Source organism: Ovis aries, chromosome 3, assembly GCF_016772045.2.
Source record: "Ovis aries strain OAR_USU_Benz2616 breed Rambouillet chromosome 3, ARS-UI_Ramb_v3.0, whole genome shotgun sequence".
NCBI lineage: Eukaryota > Metazoa > Chordata > Mammalia > Artiodactyla > Bovidae > Ovis > Ovis aries.
The window spans coordinates 14,147,214-14,174,572 of NC_056056.1; the positions used below are offsets into that span (position 1 = coordinate 14,147,214).

General features: G+C 55.2%; 1 protein-coding gene across 9 annotated transcripts in view; it reads right to left on the minus strand.

Moving 5' to 3' along the window:
* Positions 1–27,359, minus strand: part of DAB2IP (DAB2 interacting protein) — a 209,595-nt gene that overhangs the window by 58,740 nt on the left and 123,496 nt on the right. The window lies entirely within an intron of this gene.

Consider the following 27,359-nt stretch of genomic DNA (forward strand, 5'->3'; position numbering starts at 1 on the left):
TCCTGAGAAGTAGGTAGAACCAGTGTCCCATTAACAGAGAGGGGAAGTGAAGGTCGGGCCAGTTAAGTAACGAGCTCAAGGCTCTGGAACTGGGTTTAGGCAGGCAGTCTCACTAGGGGGCCTGTTCCATGGTAGGAGCCAGGGAACCCCTGGATGGGTAGTTGGTGGGGGACCCCCACCTCCACGTCCTGGCCAAGATTCTGACACCATGTATTACCCCTCACAGGGGTAATATCCTGCCAGGAGTCATTCAACCCATCTCCAGACAAGGCTATAAATAACTCTGGGATAGCTTGTACGTTCAGGGCGGGGGGCCCAGGGCCCTTCCGGAGCTGCCCAAACCCAGACAAAACATTTTCCAGAGACCACCGTAAATCCCTACCCCTATCGCCTCCTATCACCTCGTATCCCTAGTCCAGCAGCCTTTGGAGTGGGGACTGGAGTGCCTGGCGGTGCAGGGGAGGGTTGTGGGAGGACACTCTCTCCCACGAGGAGGAAGGGGGAGGAAGGGAAAAGAGGGCTGGGCTCTCAGCTCATTCCTCCTCCCATACCCCTCCCACCCCAACCCTCACATGGGCAGTGGCGGGTTGTGGGGGGTGGTCCTGATGAACCACCAGTCTGACCAGGCCCACACCCTCCCAGCTACTCTTACAATCCTTCCCTTCCCAACCTTCAGGATAGAATCCTGACTTCCCAGCATTTTCCCCTCTATCCCTGCCACTCCCCAGGCCCACACACACCACATGTGTGCAGCAACAGACAGATTTCCCTCCTCTCCCCAAGGAACCCTCCCACCAGCCTTGACCTTCACCCTGGGACGCAATCACCAATTCCAAGGAGCTGTCCCTGAGCCTCAGCGGAGCCCCCACTCCCTCCTATCCCCCTTTAGCCCCTTTACCATAGAGTTTGTTGACCCATCTGCCTCCTCCATCCAAGAGACGCTTTTGAGGGGCAGAGACTGGGTGTGACCGCCCTCCCCCGCCAGCCCACAGCACAGGGTGTGCCCTGGCCGCACTGGGGTTGCAGGTGAGCCCAGATCTAAGGAGACCACTGAAAGGCAGACCTGACCCCCCAGCCCCAGGATCAGGTTGGGACAGGACCTCCCAACCCAGCTCATTAGGGGACGGTGGATGGTGCCAGGCCTGATCTTTCCATGGACACCCGACAATGGCTGTGTCGAGAATCACGGAAGATGAAGTCACTGCTCCCAGAAATAGCTGATTAAGAAGACGTGACGGCAACGCAAACAGCAAGGCTGGACACACACGCATGCTCACACACACACACACACATGCTCTCACCATGTGTTTCTCTGCCCTGGGAAGCCAGACCACGCCTGAACTTCCCCTGAGATCATGCCAGGAAACAGAGCCGGTGCAGGGAGCCCGGACTTGGGCCACACCACAGTCTCAGGAGCACTGATGCCCGAGGGGATACTCTCCTCGGGGACCCCCTGGAAGAGGCACCCTATCTTGACCAGCACTGAGTCCCCGACCTGCCCCTGGGCCCCCTCAGAGCCCTCCAGTTTCTTCTCTCACTCCCTCCTCGGCCCCACCCCTCACCCCTCCTGCGGTCTTCCCCCCACCTAGTTTCGGTCCCCTCACAATTCTGTCCTCCCCTGCAGGGCAGGCCTGCCTAGATTCCAAGGAGGTGGGAGCATCTACTGCCTAAGACACGGCTCTGGGCTTACAGACACCAGCCTCCAAGCCTGGCTCTGTCTTGCTGCAGCTGTGTGGCCATGAGCCAGTCAGTCCACCTCTCTGAGCTTAGCATCCTCATCTGTAAAAGGCAGACAGCAATGCCCCTGCATCACGGAGAAAGATGCAATGGATCTGTGTTCATCTGTTCACTTGCCAGCCTTGTGTCAGGCGCTGTGCTAGGGACTGGAGACACATTAAGGAATAAGACATCAACCCCCTTGTCCCCTGGGGCCTCGGCCCAGCGTGGGAGAGGCGTACAAACATCTTGGTGACATTATCAGGGGAACCTGAGTGATAACAGGGAACTCCCAGGAGGGTCCAGGCCAGAGAGGGGGGAGGCTGAGCCTGACAGCGTAGCTGGATGAAGTGGCAGCGGGTCACAGACATCTGGGTGAAGAGTGACCCAGGAAGAGGGAGCAAGGGCGAAGATCCAGGGCTGGGGCACTGCAGGGTGCGGGGCGGGGAAGAGCTGGGCAGGCGTGAGCTACCCATACGGGACCAGGAAGAGGGTGAGACCCCCAGATGCTGTGCTGTTTAGAGACAGGGGTGGAGGGCAGACTGGAGGGGAGTGAAGCTGCAGGTGGAGACCGGTCTAGGGCTTGGCCACAGGGTCCCGGTGGGAGGTGGAGGCGGCGTGGAGGCGGCGTCGACGCGGCGGCAGTGGCCGTCTGTGGGGCGCTCAGCGCGCGCCTGGCACAGAGGGGGCCCCCAGCGTTCATTCCTCCCGTCTTCCCTCCTCGTCACCATCAACATCCTGGTCCCCCCACAGCGGCCAGGACGCTGCTGGTCTCAAAGCTGAAGGGCTGCCCAGCAGAGCCCCGTGGGGTGGGCAGAGCTCCTCGCCCCCCCTCACAGGTGCCCAGGCTCCTTGAGCAGAGCCAGGTGGGGCCAGCCCACAGCCCTCCCATGCCCCACCCAGGGCCCAAGGCACACAGGTTTGCTGGGGAAAACACTGGACTCCAAGCAAGCAACAGCACCCGTGTTAGCGCGTCACAGGTTTCCGAGTTCTTTCCTGCCCACGCTCTCACTTGCTGAGACGGAGGTATTTCAGGCCCTGGCATATGAAGGACGAAAGCTGAGGAAAGCGTCCTGGAATCTTAGGCGCCTCCCAAGCCCAGGAAAGCCCTCCTGGGGGGCCGGGCTTCCGGGCCTCTGCAGTGCAGCCTGCCCCACCTAAGAAGACACATGCCCACACCCCTCCCTGCAGCTGACTCCTGTCCCCGTCCCCAGGGCCGGGCACGGGTGAGCAAGAACAGAAAACTCCATCCCGAAGGTCCCTTGTGGGGGAGTCCGGTCTGCAGCAGAAGCCAGCCAGCCTGCCTCCCTTCTTCTCTCACCCACCACGTCTGAGCTTGAGCAAAGCTACTAGGAAATGACCACCCCTCTCCTCTGGGAAAAAAATCTGCCTGCAATGCAGGAGACCTGGGTTCGATCCCCAGGTTGGGAAGATCCCCTGGAGAAGGGAAAGGCTACCCACTCCAGTATTCTGGCCTGAAGAATTCCACAGACGTATAGTCCACGGGGTCACAAAAAGTTGGACACGACTCCTGGCGACTTTCACTTCACTTCACTTCCCTCCCCAACCCGTGGAGCCTGCCCCCACAGCTTGGGGCCGGGAGGAAGTGTTTGAGCAGGGGAGGCCTGGGGTCTGCGGGAACCCAGGGAGCAGCCAGCTTTCCTCCTCTCCCCTCTATTGGCCGAGGAGGTAAGATTAAGCCGGATGGCACACTCTCGAGCACACAAGCAGAGAAAACTCTTTTATAAGCCACAGAGAAAGCCCCGGAGCAACAGTCAGTGGTGATTCGGGGTCGGGGTAGCAGCGGTGTGGAAGGAGAAATTGTATCGCTTGCTTCACACGCCTATGGCTGGAATTCAGTCCTCTGTGCTTGTGTTCTCAACAACCTTTATGTTAAAAAGAAGACTGTCAAGGCAAGGAAAAGGAAGTGAATGGGAAGAACCGGGGAGGAATCTGGCGGGCGCTGGCACCTGTTCCTCCGGAAGGCCAAGTGCCGGCCTCACATTTCGTTTCTCCTGCCAGGGGCCTCGCCCAGGCCAGCTGCCGCCCTGAGTGCCCAAGTGGGAGACCAAGAGTGGGAGGAGGTGGGGCTGGAAACCGGCCAAGAACATCCCTCCCCTACCCGCTCATCTTCAGACACACCCACGTGGGGATCACAGAGCCACCTCCCCGGAGAGTCAGCTCCCCTCGTCCCAGTCTGCTGCCTGACTGTCCCTGGCACAGGCCCTGGGGGTGGACCCTGCACTGTCCCTCTCTGGCTCCTCCCTCCACCCCTGGCCACACTGGGCTCCTCTGACCCTTTTGTCTCTGGCCCAGGGTCCTGTGCAAGGCGGATGCCCATGAGAGTCTGCTGGACAAACTGCTGGAGAGCAGTTAGAAAAAAAAAAAAAAAACTCACACATGGATACGGAGCCTCCTGGGTGGCTCAGCGGTGAAGTGTCTGCCTGCCGATGCTGGAGACACGGGTCCGATCTCTGGGCCAGGAAGATCTCGCATGTCGCAGAGCAACTACGCCCGTGTGCTCTAGGACCCGGGGGCCACAACTACTGAAGCCCGCACACCCGAGAGCCTGTGCTCCGGAATGGGAGCCGCCACCACAATGGGAAGCCTGCGCACCACAACCAGAGTAGCCCGCACAGCAACAGAGACCCAGCACAGCCCATAAATTAATAAATCTTTTAAAAATAAATGTCTTAAAAAAAAAAAAGGATAGGAAGGGAGTGGCAGACAGGGTGGAGAAACAAAAGTTAGGTCTGAACAGGAAGAAACCCAGACAGGCTTTGGCCAGAACGGTTCAAACCCTCAGAAGAATGCAGGATCCCTGTGGGGGGTGAGGGGGTGGGGAGAGCCCCCTTCTAGATGTTTATGCCCTGAGGCGCTGCAGAGCTGGCAGGAGAGCAAGTGCAAAGGACAGGGGAGTGGACAGCATCACAGGCACACAGGCAGAGGGACAGACCCCCAGAGCCGTGCAATCACACCTCTGAGACACCGTGTGTCTGGGGCTTCCTCTGAAAGACTTATGGCCTTTCCTGCCCGTACTCTTCTCTGCCCAAAGCCTCTCATGCACTGCGACAGCGTGGGCAGGAGCACCTGGCCTGCGGCCGGGGACACAGCTGAACAGGCTCAGGGCAGCCTGGGACCAGTCCCTCAGCGAGGAACATGCTGCTTCCACAGACAGGCGTGGCCCCATCTGTCTGCCGCTCCAGTGCCCCCTGCTTCAGTCCCCATGGTCCTGCAGGGTTCCCGCGGCCATGGCCCTGCCCAGGTGGCTCCCCGACCCGGACGCGGTGCCCACTTCCCCACTGCCCTTCTGGGTTTTATCTAACCTTTAGGATAAAGCTCCCTAACTAAAGAATATGGGCTGTATTTGGTCCACACTCATGTTTTGTTTAGCCCACACGGTGTTTGACATTTTTAAGTTTCGAATCCATTACCAACACTGAAAGATGTGAAATTTCAAAATGTCACCCAAGCCAGTCACTAGAGATTTCTGACTTGTGAGTCCAAAGGCCCAGTGCCATGGGGCTGGGGCTGCCGCCCCTTAGCAGGGCACCCACCCTCCAAACTGCCAGTGTCCACCACATCTGCGCTTGCCTCAGCCAGGGGGTCCTGTGTGGCGGCCGGCAGGATGGGGCAGGGCCCACCACATTGTCCAGGGACATACGTGGTGCACGGTAAGGACTCGCTTATCACGTGTGGAATTATAAAGAGACACATTGCCTTAGCCTCACCGGGCCTAGACCCCTGAGCGCTGCCTCCCTCCCTGCAGGACCCCAAGTTGGGACGGGACGATGCTCCACTGTCCTGGGTCCCTCTCACACAGCTGCGCACACCCGCAGAGGGGACACTAGGGCTGTGACGAGACGTTCACGTCAATGTCTGATCTTTGCTTAGGAAGCCGTGTCTTCTGGAGCCCAGCCAAGGTGAGAGTAGAGCTCCTGGCATCTCCTGCCTTCTATCAAAGTGGCGGGATTCCAAGCCGGCCCACAGACAACGATCCCCAGGACTTTTATTAAACTGAGAAAGAGAGATTCGGCAGCAAGAACTAACAAAGCCAAGGCTTCCTCCGTTCCCGCCTGCAGGAGGCCTGCCCCCCTTTGAAGGCCGTAGCCAGCTCTTCCCTTTTTCTGGGTTTTCAAGGTCAGAGTCACATTGGCAGCAAGGGTTCTCTTTGTTCTCCTGCCTCTGACTTCACCCCGACACAGTCACTGTCCCCAACGGCCAGGTCCTCAGTGGGTGGCAGAGGAGGGCCCTGATTCTGGGCAGGGGAGGGCGAGAGGGGAGCAGTGACAGACAGCCAGGCATTGGTCGCACCCCCTGGGGCCCTGCTTCCTGGGAAACCGCGTCCCTGTGGGCCTGGCTTCCCTGCCAACTTGGGAGCACCCTGTCTGGTCCACAGTGCTATGCTCAGTAACGGCCGATGGGAGGGCAGCAGCTGACAGCCCCCAGAGTGTACTCCCAGCCCGGGGAGGGGCACCCACCAGGAGAAGGGGCTTGGCCGACCTCAGGCTACCTGCTTTCTCTCTCGGAGCTTCAGTTTCCTCATTTGGAAAATGGGGAGATAAACACCTGCTCCAAAACGATCACTCTCCTAATGGGACCCGGGGGAGCTTGTGAGTCACAGAGTGCCATGGCGAACTTAACTATTCCAGCACCTGGCACAGCGCCCAGCACACAGTAGGTGCTCAATGTATCATCTGTGGGCTAAATGGTTAGTGGGCCCCCGCGCTGTCCAAGGTGGCTTGCAAGGTGCTGCTGTGCTCAGTCACTCCGTCGTGTCTGACTCTTTGTGACCCCGTGGACTATATATAGCCCGCCAGGCTCCTTGGTCCACAGGATTTCCCAGGCAAGAATACTGGAGCTGGCAGCTATTTCCTTCTCCGGGGGGGTCTTCCCTACCCAGGGATCCGTGTCTCCTGCACTGTAGGCAGATTCTTTACCACTGAGCCACCATGCTTGCAAGGTACCCGGGCTCAGAACAAAGGGTCTGCCTTTCAGTGGGGCTTGCAGACAACTGTCATACCGTGAAAAACTGCCCAGAAGTAAGGATCGGGATGCTATGAGACCCACTGTGGGGGGTCTGGGCTCCCCGAGGTGGGGTGAGAGACCCATGTCTTACAAGACCCCCACCTCTTGGCTGCCCAGCAGCGGAGACCAGAATCAGGGCCACCCGGCTGTAGGAAATGGCGTGCTACCCATCTCCCGACAGCTGAGCTTAAAGACAGAGCTGCCAGGTGTGGCGAGCAACCCACGTCTGTGCAAGTAACCTGGACATGTGTGCCAGGAACTAACAGTCACACAGCACCTGCCCTGGCCAGAGTCTCTGTGCAATGCTGTTTAAGGCCACGCTCTCTTTGTGGCCCCAACACCAGCTAGGGGAGTGGTTCAAAGAATACAGACGCATGGGCCCCACCCCCAGAGGTGATGCTGCCCCATCCCCAAAGGGTGGTATTCATTGGAGCCTGGAGAGTCACAGCTCCTGGGGTCCCCCATCTGGCTGTGCCCCTTACCAGCCCATGAGACCTGGGTCAAGTTCACCAAACATCTCAGCACCTGGTTTCCCATCTCTCAGGTCCCTGTGACCGTTGAGACAAAGCATCCGGCACAGAGGGAGTGTTCAACTGACACCCATCCTCCGCCTAATCCACCCCCCAACACACACACACACACACACACACACACACACACACACAGCCGGAGCCCAGCTCCCACCCAGCTCACCTGTCTGTCTCCTCCTCTCCTCACCTGCTGCTTCTGCTCCTCTGAACGATTCCCCACTCCCCTGAAGCTCTGAGCCCTTTCCTGCCTCCCAGAGCAGCCTCAGGTCCCAAGAGGACATGAAAGTTCCCGCCCTGAGCTCACTCAAGGATGCCCGCTGCCTTCTTGCTCTTCTCCCCTCTTTTGCCATCTGATAAACTCATCCTCTTTCAACCCTCAGCTCCTGCCACTTCAATGAAGCCCTCCCTGATTCCAACTCCTGCCCATGCCCCGAGCAGAGAGGTGCAGAGAAGGGGGCAGGGCTGTGCCTCTGGACTCCTTGGTGCCCCTGGGTAGCCCCCTCCTCAGTCCTGGCCATGGCTTTCCTACCTGTGAAGGGATCTCAACACCCCCTCAGTCTAAGCCCCACAAGGCTCTATTTGGGCATGGGGATAGTGTCTCCAGGTTCACCCCAAGGTCGTGGAAGTCTGGGAAGGAGCTAGACCCAGCCTTGTTCCACTCCGGAGAGGAGGACAAGTGCGGTTCAAAAGACCCCAGGCAGTGCCCTCAAGAGACCCTACTTGCCACCAGGGGAGCAGACCCAAAAATGAAGCACAGAAAATAGGGAGCAAGGGAGGTTCGCCTGGGACTGGGCAAGGGGGCTCAGTGCTGGCTTCAAGCAGAGGAGGCAGGGCTTGAAAGACAGGCAGGACCAAAGTAGGAAGAGCTGGGGGAAGAGAGGATTCCAGAGCGAGGGAACAACGTTGAGACAGACACCTTGACACAGTGACAGCGAACATGTCTCGGTGATGCTGGGCACATCTCAGGGTGCTCAGCTAAGCATCTAGCTACAAGCCTCTTTACTCCTCTTGACCACCTTCGAGACAGGAATAGCTAGTATCTCTGTTTTAAGAGTTAAGCAAGTTCCCCAAAGTCACAGCACTGAGGGGCGGTGGAGCCAGGATGCAAACCGAGGCATTCGCCTGCCTGCCGTGTCTGAGTAAACAGGGGTGACCAGGGCACAGAGGCTCCAGGGAGGGAGACGCAGGGAGGCTGGGCACTCCCGAGAGGCTTGCTTGTGAAGACCGCAGAGTCGGGCTTTGTTTTCCCTGCAGCCTGCTCTTGAATGAATGGCACCCAACCTGGGCCAGTGGTGTTGGTGAAATCCCTTGAGGGTGACCCACCCATGCGTGGGAGCGTGCAAGCCGCACAGAGTCCGAGGACCCCCAGCCACGCACCTCCTTTGCACCATCTGCTTCAAGGAAGGATGCAGGAGCTGCTGAGAGTGAGCGAGCGGCGGAGCAGGGGAGGAGCAGGGCGCCGCAGCCAGTCAGGAGCCGCGGCTGTCAGCGGCCACACCGACAGGCTGGCTCCGAGCTGTTGCCAGGGCAGCCCGGAGATTCTGCCTTCCCAGGCAGGGTGGTTTAGAACCAGTTGCTCTCTCCTGGGCCACCAGCTCGGCGAGGCTAGCCACCACCGCCCCCCGCCCATTCAGTGCCCGGCTCTTCTGAAACCTCGGCGGGAAAAGCCATCCAGACAGAAAGTGTGGGCGCGCCTGCCTCACGGGATAGAGCCAGCTCCTTGTCACAACCGTCCCAAACAGGGACGGGGCTGGGGGCTTGAGGCTTCTGCGGCAGAGCAATCCAGGAGGTCACTCACCACTAAGGGGTCCCTGCCCCTCCACTGAGAGCCCTGCAGCAGCAGGGGACCCAGGGGCCTGGATCGGGGGGCTTGGGGGGTGAGAAAGAAGGTGATGGAGGGGTTGCAGCTGAGCGGAGAGCAGCAAGGGGAGGCCGCTCTCCTGCCTGGAGGCTCCCCAGGATTCTCGCAGCGTTTAGCACAGCCCGCCGGCAGGGTCAAGAATAACTGCTCAGAGAGAGGTCCAAGCCTGGAGAGGCAAGGCACCGGGCAGCTCTGTGAGCCCAGTGTGCTGGGAAGCAGGATGTTGGCCATGCTGAAGCATGCTTGGGTGGGTAACTGACGTGTGGCAAACACACGCGTGAAACTCAGTGAAGCTACCCACTGGCAGACTCACAGGAGCCCCCCGGCAGCACTGCGGTGTGCCGGGGGGAGCTACAAGCCAGCCCATTAAGTGGCTTTCTGTACAGCTGCACCACGTGGATGCAGCGTTTCCTCTCATTCAGAAATGTGTTTCCACCACCGGGATGAGTGGCTTCCAAAGTGACCACTGATAAAAAGCCCACAGGGCATGGCCAAGGTATCTGCACCTGCTCTGAGAGTCAGGCAAGCTCAGCAAATCAGCCCTTCACAAGTGGCCTCTTGGGGCCAGAATCCTGTCTGTCCCTGAGTGCCACCACTCAGTGGAAGACTCTGGTACCCAAGTCAGTGAGAAAGATGGCAGTTCCTGCCTTGGGAACACAGGCATCACCTGGAGAGGACCTAGGTACACTTTCCAGGACAGAATGACAAAGCAGGGGCTCAAAGAATGCTCAAACTACCGCACAATTGCACTCATCTCACATGCTAGCCAAGTAATGCTCAAAATTCTCCAAGCCAGGCTTCAACAGTACGTGAACCATGAACTGCCAGATGTTCAAGCTGGATTTAGAAAAGGCAGAGGAACCAGAGATCAAATTGCCAACATCCGCTGGATCATCGAAAAAGCAAGAGAATTCCAGAAAAATATCTACTTCTGCTTTACTGACTACGCCAAAGCCTTTGACTATGTGGATCACAACAAACTGTGGAACATTCTTAAAGGAACAGGAATACCAGACCACCTTACCTGCCTCCTGAGAAATCTGTATGCAGATCAAGAAGCAACAGTTAGAAATGGACATGGAACGACAGACTGGTTCCAAATAGGAAAAGGAGTACATCAAGGCTGTATATTGTCACCCTGCTTATTTAACTTATATGCAGAATACATCATGAGAAACGCTGGGCTGGATGAAGCACAAGCTGGAATCAAGACTGCCGGGAGAAATATCAATAACCTCAGATATGCAGATGACACCACCCTTATGGCAGAAAGTGAGGAACTAAAGAGCCTCTTGATGAAAGTGAAAGAGAAGAGTGAAAAAGTTGGCTTAAAACTCAACATTTGGAAAACTAAGATCATGGCATCCAGTTCCATCACTTCATGGCAAATAGATGGGGAAACAATGGAATCAGTGACAGACTTTATTTTTTGGGGCTCCCAAATCACTGCAGATCGTGACTGCAGCCATAAAATTAAAAGACACTTGCTCCTTGGAAGAAAAGCTATGACCAACCTAGACAGCATATTAAAAAGCAGAGACATTACTTTGCTGACACAGGTCCATCTAGTCAAGGCAATGGTTTTTCCAGTAGTCATGTATGGATGTGAGAGTTGGACTATAAAGAAAGCTGAATGCTGAAGAATTGATGCTTTTGAACTGTGGTGATGGAGAAGACTCTTGAGAGTCCCTCAGACTGTAAGAAAATCAAACCAGTCAATCCTAAAGGAAATCAGTCCTGAATATTCATTGGAAAGACTGACGCTGAAGCTGACACTCCAATACTTTGGCCACCTGATGTGAAGAACTGACTCACTGGAAACGACCGTGATGCTGAGAAAGATTGAAGGCAGGAGGAGAGGGGGACCCCAGACTAGATGGACATGAGTTTGAGTAAGCTCCATGAGTTGGTGATGGACAGGGAAGACTGGTGTGCTGCAGTCCATGGGGTCACACAGAGTCAGATACGACTGAGTGACTGAACTGAACACAAGAGGCAATGGGGCTGTCCTGAAAGGAGAGCTAGTTGGACCATGTATGCCTGGGGGTGGGGCACGGTACGAGTCCTGCCTTTACTGAAACTCACTTCCAGGTAATCACTAAGCGCGAAAGAGACAGAGTCCCAGCCATCACTTATCATTAGTAGCTGCAGAGATTTACTGAAGGAACCTGGCTGGCTAAGTGGCCACCTGGGCTTAGGAGGTAGAGACAGCAAGGATGCTTCCCTGGTTGCTCAGATGGTAAAGCCCTGATGCTGGGAATGACTGAAGGCAGAAAGAGAAGGAGGCAACAGAGGATGAGACGGTTGGACGGCATCACCCATTCAAAGGACATGAACTTGGGCAAACTCCGGGAGATGGTGAGGGACAGGGAGGCCTGGCGTGCTGCAGTCCATGGGATCTCAAAGAGTTGGACAGACTTGGTGACTGAACAATAACAACCACAGCAAGGATGGCCAACTGGAAATGTGTGGTGACGAATTACCAGGCTGCCTGCTGATTCCCTGGGTACCACCAAGTTGTCCAAAGACCATGTAGGAAGCTATGGAACCTCCTGAGATCAGCCCACCATCTCCCTGCAAATTAACAGAGCAGATGCAAAGAAAGCAGATGTCCACGTTGCCCAAGCTGGGGCACAGATCGAGGGATCTAAGGTCTGGAATCCATTTACAGCCCAGGCAGAAGAAAAAGTATGGGACAAGCCTTGACCTGGCTTCTTCTGCTTCATGTCTGCCTGGCCCAGACTGGCCCGAGTCTGCCACTATGGAGGGACAGGGACTCTCTATGAGGAGACCTGAGATCCGGTACCCAGGGTCAGAGCCCTGGCACTGGCCTGGTCTGCCTTTCTCTCCGAGGGAGGGACCGGCTCCCTGAGAAGCAGGAGCAAGACCAGAAAGCAGACCCAGCGGCACCAACTGCAGGAAGCCACTGGTGTCCCCCTGCCACGGGCAGCCCATCACAGCTGGACTCCCTTTATATCTTTAGGGTCAGCCCCAGCCTGCCTGGAACCCCACAGTAGACGCCCTGCTGTTTAGCAGAACTCAGCCGACTTCTTTTGGAAGTGGAATCTGAGCAGGACAAAGGGCCCTGGCTGGGGCTCTTCAACCAGACCAAATAAACACTCAGCCTCTCACCAGTGAGGCTGCAGTTTATATTTGGAGAAGGGAAGGGAAGTGCCAATCTGAGCTGAGTTTGGGATGAACTGACTCTTGGCCAACAGCTGGAGCAGAGCACCCAGGGCAGGGTTCCTGCCTGTCGGGGTCTCAGCTGCCCACCTGGCTCCCCAAGCTGGAGCAGCCAGTGGTACATCCGGCCCCAGGGTTATTCTGTAGCCTGATAACTGAGCACCTGACCGCCAACATCCCCCGGAGGCATGGGACCCTGCCAGGGATGGGAGAATCCCAGAGCTGCTCGCTTGAGGTCCCAGAATCCCCTGGGGGCCCATCATGACAACAGATTCTGAGGCCAGTCCTAGATCTGTGAATCTAACTCTCCTGGGCAGGACTCTGTGCCTGGTTCCTGTGGCACCAGGATGTGCAACTGTATCAAGGAACCTGGAGAAGGCAAAGTGGTCTCTGATGCCTCCCAAAGCCCCCTTCCCAGTGCCCACAAGGCATGCGTGGTCTCTCCTATCTGCTGCGGCCACTTCCTAAAACGCTAGGTGGCCCACGGTCTCAGGCACCTTCAGCTGAGCATGCCTCCAGTCAACCTGCAGGCAGCTGGTAGCCCCACCCAACGAGATTAGGCCAGCTGAGACTAACAGCGGGGAGTAGATCAACTCAGTTCATGGGGGAGAAATGTGTTGCTTACAGAGATCTTTTTTCAAAGAGGAGCCATTAGTGGTCTTGGTATTTTGATCATCAGAAAATTACCCATGTCATGTTGCCATTAAGAGAAAGCAAAGCCCAGTAGTAAGACAGAGAGGCCTGGATTGGGGCTGGTAGCGCCCCACCCCCCTCCGGCTCTGGAGTTCTGTACCTCCCCAGCTCAGGAGTGTCCTCTGCAGACCCCTGCCTTGCAAGGGTGAGTCCCTGATGCTGGCTGCAGAGCAGCAGGTGCCTGAAATTAGGTGGGCACCCACCATGATGGACAGTTACCTAGGCCTAAATTCAAGTCCCTGGTGGTTCAGATGGTAAAGAATCTGCTTACAAGGCAGGAGACCCAGGTTCGATCCCTGGGTCAGGAAGATCCCCTGGAGAAGGGAATGGCTACTCACCCCAGTATTCTTGCCTGGAGAATTCCATGGACAGAGGAACCTGGCGGGCTATACAGTCCATGGGGTCGCAAAAGGGTTGGACACACTGCGCGACTAGCACTTTCTTTCTTTTCAGGTTCAAGTCCAGACTTGGCCATTTAAAGGCTCTATGACCTTGTGCAGGTCTCTTAAAGTCTCTTAGCCATCCTCGGCTTCCGATTCCTCACACATAAAATAAGAAAATGTGCATTTTCTAGGAATGCTATGAGGACCTCTCTTACCCCTTGCTCCCAGACCCACAGGTCTGCACAAGCTCTTCCACCTGCAAAGAAGGCTCGTCACTGTGAGCTCAGCCCACCCCTCTCTTCCTCGGGGACACTACCCCCACCACCCCAACAGACCAAGTGCTCCAGGGCTCGCAGTGCCTTCAGGACACAGGCCTTCACGGCAATCACACACTGACCTGCAGGACAGGCCTGGCCCACGGGCGGCCCTAGCTGAAGGATATCCAGCAACAGGCCTTGGGAGCTCCGTGTTCCGCCCCAGCTCCAGACTTGAACACTCAGGTACCCTTGCTTCCAGCCCCTGTGATACCCCACTCAGTGCCCTGCCCTGCAAGGGCCCTCTCAGGCTGTCTGGCACCTCTGGAGCCTCACAACCCCAGAGGCTGCCTGCTGTAAACACGTCCCCACCCCAAACTGCCCCTGGCCATCCACCAGAGGCCGCTTCCCAGGACTTGGCCCCACGTGGCTCTCCAGATTTCTCGTAGTAACACCTTCTTGGAGTTTCAGAAGCAAAGCAAGTCATTTGCCAACTATTTTTTCCCATTAGTCTCACAATGCATTTGCTATTTTCCCTCCATAATGACTCATTTAGCAGCAACAGAGCAATTAGGCAGACCACAGAATATTGATTTTCTAAGTGGGAGAAGTGTCCGCGCGACGTCTCTCTAGGCCTGTCTCGGGCTGCCTCCTCCTCCATGATGGGCTGGACGTGAGGAGAGTGGGGCTGGATCTGCCGACAGGATTCTGAGGTCTCCAGGGGAAGCTCAAGACCACGGTGTGTGCACACGTGTGAGAGTGAGTGCACATGAGATGATATGATGAAGGTATCATGGGACATACATGACCGTGTGTTCTGCCCCAGGGACAGAACCCTGGGAGGCAGGCACCATCATCACACCCATTTTAAAGATGAGGAAACGGAGGTTCAGAGATTAAGTGACTTGTCCCAGGTCACACAGGAAGTCAGGGAGCCGGATCCAGACCTAGGTCAAGGTGCTGGCAGGGCCAAACTCTGTCCATCAGGCCGCGCTCGTGTGGCTTGCTCTCCGTGGGATGCGGGGCATGTGCCACTGGTGGCCCAGGGAGACCCCTGAGACGTGAAGCACTTGGTCTAAGTCCTACGGCTGCACACCTCTGCCTCAGCACAGCCTCCAAGCCAGCCTGCTGTAAACAGGGCCCCGCCCCAAACTGCCCCTGGCCATCCACCAGGCCTGCCTAGTAGCTCTCAGAAAGGCACAAGGAAAGACACAATGGCAGGGCCCCCACACCTTCCTCCTCTACCCCCTCTACCACCATCTCCGGCCCAAGACAAGTGCCCTACCCAGCTAGTGGGGCACCTCGAACATGGCCCACCTGTAAAAACAAAAAGTTGAAGGGTGAGAGCCAGGGACGGCTTGATGAACTGGGCCTCTATGATGAGCCATATCTACAGATGGCTCCCAAACCAGGCCCCACAGCTGCGATCCTAGCAAACCAGAGTTAGCACTTCTCCTACCTCCAAATTCCAGAAACTCACTCGAGGCAAGCTGGGACGGGGCTGTAGGGATAACAGATCCCCAAGGTCCTAGGGACCAATGCCGCCAGACACGCTGATCTTTACCCTGGGAGCAAATGGCTTCTTGGTGGCTAAGGGAAAGAGCTGAAGATCCAGCCGGAAGACCTGGGTTTAAATACCAGCTCTGCTACTTTCTATGTGGCTTTGGGTAGAATAATGACCTTCTCTGAGCCTCAGTTTCCTTATCTGTAAAAGGAATAACGCCTGCCCTGACACCCGCCTAGCTGGTATGAGCCCCATGCAGTAAATGATAAAGTGCTACCTAAATGCTGGCCAGCTAAACTTAACAAAAGGGAAGGTCTCCAAGAGTTGGCATTGCTCGGCAAGGGGATGGCATCTCACCATTACTGGCGACGAGCAAGCAGACACTGGATAGCCCATGAATACGGGAAGCAAAGCATCCTGTTTCCCCTCCTGTGTACCCAGATGCACAATAACAGAGGAAAGGCTCCCAGCAGCCAAGCACTGAAAAAATTTACTTGCTTTGGTTCACTGGATGCTTCTCTGACCTGTTTAGGCTATTGAATCCCCTCATCACAAATGCCCAATAACATCTGCCAGGATGTAGTGTTCCACATAACCCAGTTTGAGAAATATTCCTGTGGACGCTCTGGATAATGACTAGGGGACATAGGGAAGAAAACAAGGCCTTTCAAATACAACCTTCAAGTACAATGCACTTTCAAGTACAACCGTACAATGTACTTTCAAGTACAACCCTGACTGGACAGACTACAGGACCTTCCCCAGCATCAGTGACAAGTCAGGGGCAGACCCAGCCCTCAACCTCCCTTTCCAGGATGACAGGGAGACAAACCCATATGACCAGAGTGAAAACTCACTTCAGTGAGACAATGTAAAAAGAGGACTTAGACATGTCCAGGAGGAGACACTCCCAGTCTTTCCCTGCCCTTAACAAGCCCAGAAACTTGGAGGGACTCAAGAAAAAGCAAGCCTCAAGCAGAAATGCCTCCTCCTTCCCTGCTCTTGCCTGAAAACTCACCATCCCTACCCTCACCTGCTGGGTCAGCAAGGGCCTCCTCCAGGCTACCTGGAAGCAGGGCCAAGTCTCCACGACAGTTGACCGTTTCCGAGTAGAAGAGTCTATGGGACCACAGGAAGTGGGTGAATACTGAATCTCAAATCGCCTGTGTGTCCAGGCCCCAGGTGTGGCTCCTAGAAGAAGGCATCAGGCAGGACCGGTCCCACCCACGATGCTGCTGCGTAGACACACCCTTCCACCCCAGGGCTCTCTCCTCTCTCTGGGGGGGCTTCATGCCAGCATTGGCTGATGAGTCCGGGAACCACTGGCCCCCTGGAAGAGCTCAGACAAACCCATCCATGGCAAACCCATCCATAATGGTGCAGACTTTGCTCCCAGCAAGGACAGAGCTTTATTAATTATTCAGGGGATGGTGCAATTATGCAAATCAGTGGGCAGCCTCTGCCCGACTGCTGTCTTCTGCAGGAGTCCGGGGGGAGGGGGTGCCCAGAGCCCAAGCAGCTGGGTACAAGAAGGGAGCCACCCAGCCCAGGAAAGGGGGAATAAACCCTCCACCCTTCTGGGCCCACAGAGGGCTCTGAACAGAGCCAGACCCCACTGCACACTCAGAAGAGCTAGTAGCTGACTCTGAAGACCTGGGGGTGCCTTTTTCCAAAAAAATACTATATCCCCAAAGCTGCTGCCAGGCCAGCAAGGCCATCATTCAAGGCTTGCTCCCACAGGTCCTCAAGGCATGGAATACTTCCAAAGTCTCCTCTTAAAAGGCACGCTTCTAAGGCGAGGTAACACCTCAAATTAGTGTTTACCCAAGAAGGTTGTGCAGAATACTACTGCTCCTGGGGTGGGGGTGGGGGACAGGAAACCCCAGATTAAAAAAGATGAAACAGGTTTCTTTCCTGCAGGACTTCTCAGGGCCTACAGTGAGGATGCCCACGACGCCTTTGGAGGGGAACCTCCAGTCTCACCCCCAGGAACCAGGAGCTGAGTCTGATGAACTCTGGACGGATCGCTCACAGAATTCCCCACCAGGTTCAACATCCTTTGACTCTGAAATTTGTGGAACAGGTTTTCACTAGTCTCATAAACAACCATCATCAATAAACGTGAACTTTACGTGCACAGAGGAGCTAGACATGACCACCAAGAGCGCGCTGGTGGGGCTTTTGGCAGAGTCCCCACCCGTGGCCCAGCCGTCACCACCCCTGGCTCTGTCCCCACCCTGAGGTCAGGCAGTTGTGCAGGTGCCCAGCGCCATCTCAGGTCCACAGATGGCTGGGTGGGCTGGGAACCTGGCTGCATGACTGGCAGCCCCCTCAGCCTGTCCAGCCAGAGGTCTCGGTGCCAGACGCACCCACATGAGCAGATCAAAGGCTGGACTGGGAGGCCCTGCCCACCAGCATCACAGCTTTCTCTCATCCTCCTGGGCAGTGAGGAGAGTGATCATGCTGATCTGCGGAAGTGTGGGGGTGGGGTGGGTATGCTATGCAAAGCCAGTGAGCCCACCCAAGACCTCTGTCACCCCCCCACCTCACCCAAGGTCATCAATCAGCAGACCCAAATGCAGCCGTGCTCACTCGCTCTGCCAAGAGCAAAAGAGGTGTGGGGGCCCAGACTGCTAGGGGTGCCTATGAAGAAAGACACTTATCATCACTGAGCAACTGCAAATATGGGGATGGTCCCTAAGCCAGCCCTAGCCTCACACCATGGGGACCCCACCCACAGAGACCAGTAGGAAGGCCCGCCTCCATTGCCACACTCCTCCACCCTTCCAGAACTTCAGCACCCATAGTAGCTCCTGCAGAGCCTGGGGTGGCCCAGGACACTCTCCCATGTACGCGTGTGCTTGTTCAGTCGTGTCCGACTCTTTGTGACCCCATGGACTGTATAGCCTGCCAGGTTCCTCTGTTCATGAGCTTCTCCAGGCAAGAATACTAGAGTGGGTTGCCATTTCCTCCTCCAGGGGATCTTCCCGACCCAGGGAGCGAACCTACGTCTCCCATGTCTCCTGCACTGCAGGCGGATTCTTTACCATTGAGCCACCAAGAAAGCCCGTGGGAGCCAGTAAAACTCCGGAAACATCTAAGTACAGACCCCATCTCTGCCACCCACCTGCAGTCTGACCGGGGCAAGTGGCTTTTACCTGCTGGAGCTTCAGTTTCCTCATCTGTAAAATAGGAAGGGGCAGGCCTGTGCAGTAGTGAAGAGCACAGACTTGGGAGCCAGGTTTCTTAGGTTAGGATCTTAGCTCTGCCGTTCCGGCTGGGCAGGCCACGTTTCCTGGTTGTAAACCAGAAATAACAGTAGTCAGTAGCAGCACATGGGCTGTCGTGAGATTGGAGTGAGTGCCTCTCTGTGAAGTGCTGAGGGCAGGCCTAGCCCACGGGATCTGTCCATCATGTCAGCTATTACACTGGAGAGGACCCTGGCTTTGAGTCCAGAGACCTAGATCCTAAATCCATCATGAGGGTAATCCCCGATAAGTTATTTTACCTCTCTGAGGCCAGTTTCAGCACCTGTAACATGGGGTTGGGGGGATGAAACAAGGGGAGTGAAGAGGATTAGAGATGACGTACAGACAACACACAGTGCCTGGCATGCAGCAGACGCTCCGTAAGGGGCAGGTAGGTTAATGATATTAGTGACTGAGCAGGTCATCTGGAAAACAGACACCACAGAGAACAGTGGTTGATGGAGGGGCCTTTGATAATAGAGCCTGACCGCCTGGGTTTGGATCCTACCTATGAGCTGTGTGACTTGGACCCGTGGCTCAGTCTCTCTGGGCCTCAATTTTCTTTTCTGAAAAATGAGGACTAGCAATATCGTTCAGAGCGCTGGTGTAAGGATGACATGAGAAAGCACAGGAAAGGCACAGGGCACGGAGCCGGGCCCATCAAGCAGGTGGCCACGCAGGGCAGTGGGTGGTGGTGATACTGTGACACTCAGCAGAGAAGCTTGCCGTGAAGAGTGCAGAGATGAAAGGCATCCTGGCCCCCCTAGCTCCACGCCACCTCCAAGGGCTTCACGACCTGAAGGCAGGGCAGCAAAGCCCAGGAGACACAGGACGCTCCCCTGTGCTGGGTGCCCTCCCTCCAGGAATATCAGTGTCCCAGGCACTGAGATATTAGTCTTTGTTTTGCTTTGCTGAGATGGGGAAACTGAGGTTCAAAGAGAAGCAGTGGGTGGAGCTGGCCTTGGACTAGCCTACACCTGCTGACCTCCCCAGCAGCTGGCAGTACAGGGCCTGGGGCTGTAAGGCAGTCGTGGGTTCACATTCCAGCTCCACACCCCCCAGGCCCAGATTCGTGGGTTCACAGTCCAGCTCCACAGCCCCCAGGCCCAGATTCCCCTGCCCCACCCTCCCCTATCCTTCTCCCCAACCTTAGCAGGCATCTGGCCTCCCCAGCTGGGGATACAGATTATATACTGCCTGGCCTGGCCTCTCCAGGGCCTCTGCACAGACCACCACTCTCATTCCTGAGCCTCTCCAGGCTGTCCTTAGAGAGCTTCACTCCCAGGTGGGGCCAAGGACACCTGGTTCAGCCCTAAATTAGCTAGTCCTATCCTTATGGGCTTTGACCCAGTGGACCTGGGCTTGAATCACATTACTCACTTGATCCTGGTGATTCCAGAGAGGACCAAGTACACCTCTCTGAACCACTTATAACAGGGAAGTCGGCAAGAGCAGTGAGCCTCAGTGGCTCAGGTGGGCCAAGCACTGGACCTGGAGTTAGGAGACACATCCCAGCTCCTGCTGATTCCCTATATCTCTCTGAGCCTCACCCACTTCCCCTGTAGAAAGCAGACCATAGTCACAAATGCCCTAACTGCTCCAAGCACAGGGTGAAAGTGCTTTTTACAGCAGGGAGCCCTGGGCAAGCGCAGGAAGGACTCCTATCAAAGGGGGAAGGTAATTTCAAAAAGCATCACAACCTTAATAAAAAAAGGCACAGCATGCTCATGGGAGGATTCTAGGTCTCAACCAGGGAGTGGATCGCCTGGCTTGGGGCCCCCCAGTATGTGACTTTGGGCCAGGAACATTCCCCTCTTGGAGTTTCAGTGAAATGAGAAACACAAAACACTCTTACTATGAGAAATCAATAAGAATATAGCAATGCTGAAGCAAGTTGCTGGGACAGAGCCCTGTCCTCAGCAAAAGGCACAAACTTTGGACAGAGGTTCTCACACCTTGGGGAAACACAATTAGGTCAAAGAGTCTAATTCAGAAGGTCCAGGGTAGGGGCCCAAGACTCTACATTTTGTTGGGTATCTTCCTAGGGTGGGCTGGTCAGTCAGGCTCAGGGGCCAGGCTCTCAGCTTCCAAGACAAGAGTGGGGTTTTATCAGAGCTGATGCTGGGATGGAGTTTCCTGATGAAATCTCAGGAAGGGGGAAAGGGGGAAAGAAGGGTAATAGGAGCAGAGGGGTGGAGCTGTTAACAACCTATTAATCTCCTCCCCCGCCGGAAACAGTAATTGCTGAGGCGCATACATCCTTCACGTGCTAACAGTCTGCAGCTGCAATACGAAGCTTTGATTATGAATGTCAACAAGACAGAGCATGAAATTAACTTCCCCTTAGTCAGTGGGCACAGGGAGACGCTGCACTCATTCACTGCCCTCGGTATGAAAACTCCCTACGACAACGTCGCATCAAATTAGAGCCTGTGCTACCAGGCTGGCATCTATATCTCTGCCCATAGCACTCTCTTACAACCAGGCCCTGCAAACAAGGGCCTGAGGCTGGGAAAAAGGTCAGGGCTGGAGGCAGGTGACGGTCCCAGGGTGAACTGGGAGGTGGCCAGAGCTAGACGGGACCCCCATGGGGGTTTGCCCACTGGACAAGAGAGGGGGGAATCATCGTGACAAAGAGTAACTCACCCGTCCAAGTGCCTGATGTGGGGAAAAGTGCAAACCCGACCTTCATCTGGGTCAGTTTCTGCCCTGCCAGCCCATCTGGAGAGGTGAGTTGGGGAAACAGACTGTTCCATGGTAGGCCGTGCTGAGTGAGTTAGCGGGGCAGGCCAGAAGCCAGGCTCCTGTGACCCTGCACTCGTCGGCTCCAGCCTGGCCTGTGGCTCTCCAGGTTCAAGTGGGAGCAGGAAGTGGGGTGACAAAGGGAGCTTCTTACATGTGCATGCCTGGGGTGGGGGCATGTGGCTTGGCCTGCGGCAGGACCTGGGCGGGGGGCACCCAAGACTGTGCCCCTGGTATGTGTGAGACGCGTGCACCCACCCACAGGCCCCTATCCGCACAGGCCCACAAAGGACGGAGACTCCTTCTGTCTCGGGGTTAGTTACTAACTAACTAACAAGGGTTAGTTTCCTTGTAGAGTGGCTGGTGACTGCCCTGTCCATAGCCCAGGCTGCGGATATGCTGCCTGGCTGCTTTGGGGGCTTCAGAGGGTGGGGATGGGAGTGGTACAGCCTCACCCCAATCTGGCCAGGCTCTCCTCGGCCATTTGCACACCCCACCCCCAGGCCGGGAATGCAGCCCAAGTCACTCCTTGTAGGCTGATAGACCAGTGGCCAGAAGACCCAGCATGTGAGGTTCTTCATGCAAGAAGCCCTTTTTCCACTCACCCGTGGCCGATCACCCAGGAGGCCTGGCTGGCAAGCAGCTAAGAGGGCCCGGCCGCCTGGGGAGAGGTCACCATGCCAGCCGTGAGAGCTGGATGTTTTCCTTCTTGCCTTTTTGGTCTTCCTGTGATCTCCAGTTCTCTTCTGTGGCCCTCTAAAATAGCCATTAATTAGAGCCTGGTAATTAACTTTCTGGTTCGAGTAATATTTTGCAAAGGAATTCCATTAAAGAGTCGATTTGCATATCCTCAGACCTGGGACCTGGAAATAGCCAGGGTTTTTCTAGGAGAATGGGCAAGGCCCTGCAGTACCTCTCAGGCCTGGCATCCAGGCCTGGGCTCTGCTGGCACCTATGGGCACGAGGGGGCTGAGCGGGTGGCTGTCCTGACGGCCGGGGGAGATGCTGAGTCGTGGGAGATTTTCCCCAGGAAGGCAGGCAGTTTTGTTCACAAAACTGGCTGGCTCAGTGGCCACATGCCCAGACAGCAACTGCACACCTGCACATAGATGCCCACATGTGAGAGCTCAAACACAGAACACACCACACACACTGTAAAACAGGGGGTATGTAAACGCACATGCTGGTAGACACGTACACATAAGAAAACAGACACAATACGAACAGTAGCCAGAACTCCTTGAGTGGTTAGAATGAACCGTATGTCCATAATCGACCTACAAAAACACTTCACGTGGTCCAACCCAACATGAAGTGCCAGGCAGTGTTCCAAATGCTTTACATGCAATTCCTCATTTCAGATCTACAAACATGTACAAGGATGCTTACATATACACACCTTCATGAGGGCAGCTGCATACTTGTAAGACATATGAAGACATGCACTCGTGAGCCTGTCAAAGGCATGTGTACATGCCTACAGCCACCTGTACAGGAAAAGGCTTCTCTAGCCTTTAAAACCCCAGCTTGGGGCTGATCACATCCTTACTAGCTAATTTCCGCCGTTCCTAAAAATATTGCCCAGCTCGGATCTCTGGAAGATACACACGAGGGAGCTGCAGATCTAAAAGGAGGGCGATAAAAATGAGAAAGCAGAAATAAATTGGTTCTTTTCCATGTCCGGGTCATGTTCTGTGGCTCCCCCTCCCTCTGGAGATGAAGCCCAGAATCATGTGTTCCTTGGCAGGGCTCCAGGCAGCCCTGCCCCAAAGGTGCCCATGGGGCTCCGAGTACCACGCTGCAGGGGGGCTGGGACCTGGACACAAGGCCAGGCTTCTGGGATGGCCCCACCGCCACACCTTTGACCTCGTGCCTCAGTTTCCCTGAATCTAACAACCCCTGCACTGCTTACCGATGCTGTACAGCGACAGACCTCTCAAAGTGCTGTGTAAGTGCCAGGCTTCCTTAACGATAATTATCGGATTAAGAATTAAATCTGGTTCCCTTATGGAGAGCAGAGCAGGGGAGGGGGAGCTGCGGAGCACTCCTTGTAGGTAATTAATGAATTCCCTGCCATACCGCTTGGAAGGCAGAGGCCCATTTAACAAAGATCCACCTACATGGATGGCGGTGAAGGAACCAAGGAAGGCCAAACAGGGCAAGGAAGGCTCTTACAAAGGGCTTGTCAGAACGTTCAGAAGGCAAAGGACAGGAACAGACAAGACTCTAAAGCAGCAGCACAGCACTACTGGCCATTAAACCCAGGAAAACAATGCTCAGTGACTAACCAGCAAGAAAATGCAAATAACAAAGAAATGCCACCCTTGTGCCTATACAAACGACAGAGACTGTGTTACCGATGACACCCAATGTTTTCAAAGGCGTGAAGAAACAGGTGGGCACCTCAAAAGTCTTTGGGAGAGTGTAAATTACTACAGGCTCTCGATGGGAAACATATTTATCAAAAGCCTGAAATTGCTCTTATTTTTTGACCTAGTAATTCTAAGACTTTATCTCATGGAAACAATCACAGATGGAGACAAATGATGCATATTTAAGGATTAAATACCAGCACCATTTTTAATAAAGAAAAACTAGACAGAACATAAATGCCTAGATTACTAAAAAGAAGTATGGTCCAAACATCAAAAATCGATTTTTAAAACACATATAGGATAGGTTTGCTTTCTCGGGTGCAGACAAGTCCAAGGGTCTTTCTACTCGGCTATTTCTTGTGTTCAAAGTAGCTGTGATCCTCCACACAGCCCTCTTCACCTTTCATGGGACAGTAGCGTCTAGTTCCATCTCTTGAATGATAATAACATGATTGCACGTTATTATCCCCACTCTGCAGAGACGACAACTGAGGCTTACCAAGACGGACTGACTTTTCCCTCCAAATATTAACTTCCACTTACTGAAAACTTACAACACGGCTGTCTAACCGCTTTCATGTGTTATAACTTATTTAATAAAATTTTAGAAACATTTAAGAAATGTGCAAAACCCAGTGTTAGTTGCCAAGGAAACAGCACTGAACAGGACATTTTCTATTAAGTACATGATGAATATATTAATATTAATGTTTCCAACGACGTGATTATCATCAGACCCATTTTGCTGATGGGCAAACTGAGGCTCAGAACAGTTTAAGGTGACTTGCCCCAGGAACTGCCTGGCTTTAAATCCAAAGATCACATACTTCCCATTACTCCCAGACACTGAAATGCACGATCATCTCAAGATCACCCAAGAGAAGGCGGAGGAGGACTGGGCACTCGCTGTCTACAGCAGGGGAGGGAGAGAGTCAAGAACACCCAGGCCTGGGTGCCCAGCCCAGTCTGCATCTACTGTCAACAGAAAACAGATCCCCTCTTCCATTTCCTCCAGTTCCTCACCAAGCTCCCTCTCCCTGCTCCAAGAAATGCCTCACCCAAAGGGATAGAACTGATTTCTGCCTACTCGGGGCCAATGGAGGGTCCCTGAAAGCCCTCACCCCTACCTCCCAATTATCTCCCTCCCTTAGTCTTACACCGCTGGGAATCCTACCCTTGGTAACTTTCAGGTGTGGGAACTCCTGGCAACACACACATTCCCTGGACGGGGCAGTCAGTCCCTTGCTCCCTGATCAGCCTTGGGTACCTGCGCCTGGGATGCCCACCTGTGTGGAGAGCCAGCATCACCCAGAGCGAATACCGCGGAGGGGAAAAAAATGAGGAAGGCATTGTATTGCCAACTGACCCTCCCAGCTACTTAGGAACATTAATAAATAAATGAGTGAGTTCGAAATTATCTTCTGGGAGGGCAGAAACACCACATCCAAGATCGCTTTTACCAGCATTAAAGCTGTCTTGTAAATGAGGCAGGAACATTTCCAGTCTGCGGAAAAAAAAAAAAAAAAATGCTTTTGCCAGCACACCTTTCACCTGGGACGCCTTGGAACGGCATTCATTTCTATTATCCACAGGCAACGATTACCTGTCCTTGGTGCTTATCTCCAGAACCTCCAAAGAAGAAATGAATGTTGAGGGGCCCAGTGATCTTAGAGACCAGCTGGGAACCTCCCCAGGCTGTTTTCAGGGAAATAAGTATAAAGGCTCAAATCTGCGGCCCTTGGGCTTCCCAGAGCTCAGCTATGCGCCCTCCCCAGCCCTGGCTGGCTTGACTCCAGGCTCACAACCAGACATCAGCCCTTTCCCTGCCATCTCCACACCTGGACCAGACTCCCGTTCCCAGGGAGCCGAAAGATCCCAGAACAGAACCAACTGGTTTCCAACCTCCAGATGAGAGGATCCCGGTGCAAAAAATAACCTTCCCAACACAGCAGTTTGTGGAGCATGGCAGAAAGCGTGCGGCAAAGCCGCTTCGGCAGCAGCCATGGAGCAGACAGATTCACCCAGTGTCAGACCCCAGGCGGCCGCCCCCGAGTGCCCGGTGTTCCTTCTCCACGTGAGGAGGCCACGGGAGCCAGCTCACACTGGCCACCCTAGAGGCCCCCACCCGCCTTCCCATGCCCATCCCTTCACGCGGACTGCTCTCTCTGCACTTACCCCCTTCCTAGGGAGAGGCATGGCAGCTCGGCGGGGTCCCATGGAGCCAGGATTCAACCCCCTCCTCACTGCTGGGCCAAGTCGGAAGGCAGCTGATCTGTCCACCCAGCCTCAGCAGCACCACACCACGTCAGAGTGCGGGGGGAGGGAGGCATCTCTGCACTCACCCAGGTTTGACCATGAGCTTGGGGGGTGGGGTGGGGTCACCAGAGCTGGTTTTACTCACTTGACTCCAAACAGGACGCCTCCAGGAGATGCCCCAGAGACATACCTGCCCGTCCATCCCAGCGGCAGTGATCAATCTATTTCTAAGCAAGGCAGCAAATCAGGAGATCCCAGTCCTAGCAGAGCCTATTTCAGCTCCAAGGCTGGGTAGAAGGATTTCAAATTCCATCTCTCTGCCTGTCCGTGGGAAATCTGGGCTCCCTTCCTGTGCCAGAGGAGCCTCCAAGCCAGATTTTGTTTATAGAAAATTAATAAGACAATCCCACACCACCACCAGTGACATTCTGCTCCAGCTACCGTTCACCACTGGCGCTAGAGACAGACTCGCAGTTTTACTCCCCACCATGGCCCCCACTCTGCACCCCTCCGGCCTGTGGCAAAGCTGACCCGAAGTCAAGCTGGGCAGGACCTGCTCCAGGTCATCTCGACCACGTCCCGACCTCCGCCCAGGGTTGCCAGCTGATTGCTCGGCAGCATCTCAGTGCGGGCTGCCCGCTGGAGGGAGGTAAACACAGCATGCACGCTGCCTGCTCCCGGAGGGCAGACATAGTCAGAGGCTGGACCGCCTGCCATCTCTCCTGCTCCCCGGACCACCAACACAAGCACACAGAACTAGGTACGTACACAAGGTCTCGCATGCGGGTGCAGAGGGTCCTGACCACCACCCAGGAAAGTGCAGCGAAGGGCATGTTCCCGAGGGAGAAAGCTGGAGAAGGCAGGGGCCAGCCGGAGGGAGGAAGGCAGCAAACCGGGTGGCCTGCCGCCCAGACAATAACAAAGATGGGAATCGAGGTTTTCAAAGACGCAGTGGCTGCACCCAGCACCGAGCTCTGGCCTGGCTAAATCTTCCTGCCAGGACACGCCTGGTCCCCTGGGGCACTATGGCCATCAGAGAAAGGCTGAGGGTCCTGCCTGGGACTGGGGTTGGCAGCGCGGGGAAGGAAACCAGCCGCAGGCAGCAGTTAGGATGCATTAGAGAGAGCAGCTCCCGGTGGATGAAAATTAAAGGTCTAGTAATTCTCCTGGAGGGTGGAAGGGGTACTCTTCGGGAAGATGCTAGGGGTCAGTTAAACAGTCAGTCAACCTTGGGCAGGAGTTGGGCTATAACTTGTACTCCTCTGCCTGCTGGAACTGAGGAGGAGGGGAGAGACATTTTCATTCTACCTGTGCCTCCCCTACAGGGAGTGCCAACTTGCCAATCACACACAGGGGCACAGCCCTATGAAGGGAGGCAGATGCCAGGGGCTTGAGACACAAGGCTGAATGCTGAAAAGGCTCCTTGGTGCCTGCCCATTCCTTCACCTCCACTTAGCTGAGCAGGGACACGTTCTAACTGGCACTAGAATCCATCACCATGCCTGTGCCCAAGCAGGAAGGTGCCAGGGTTGGCACGCTCAAGGAGGGGAACCTGGGCCCTGAAAGGAGAGGCTGTGTCCGCCCAG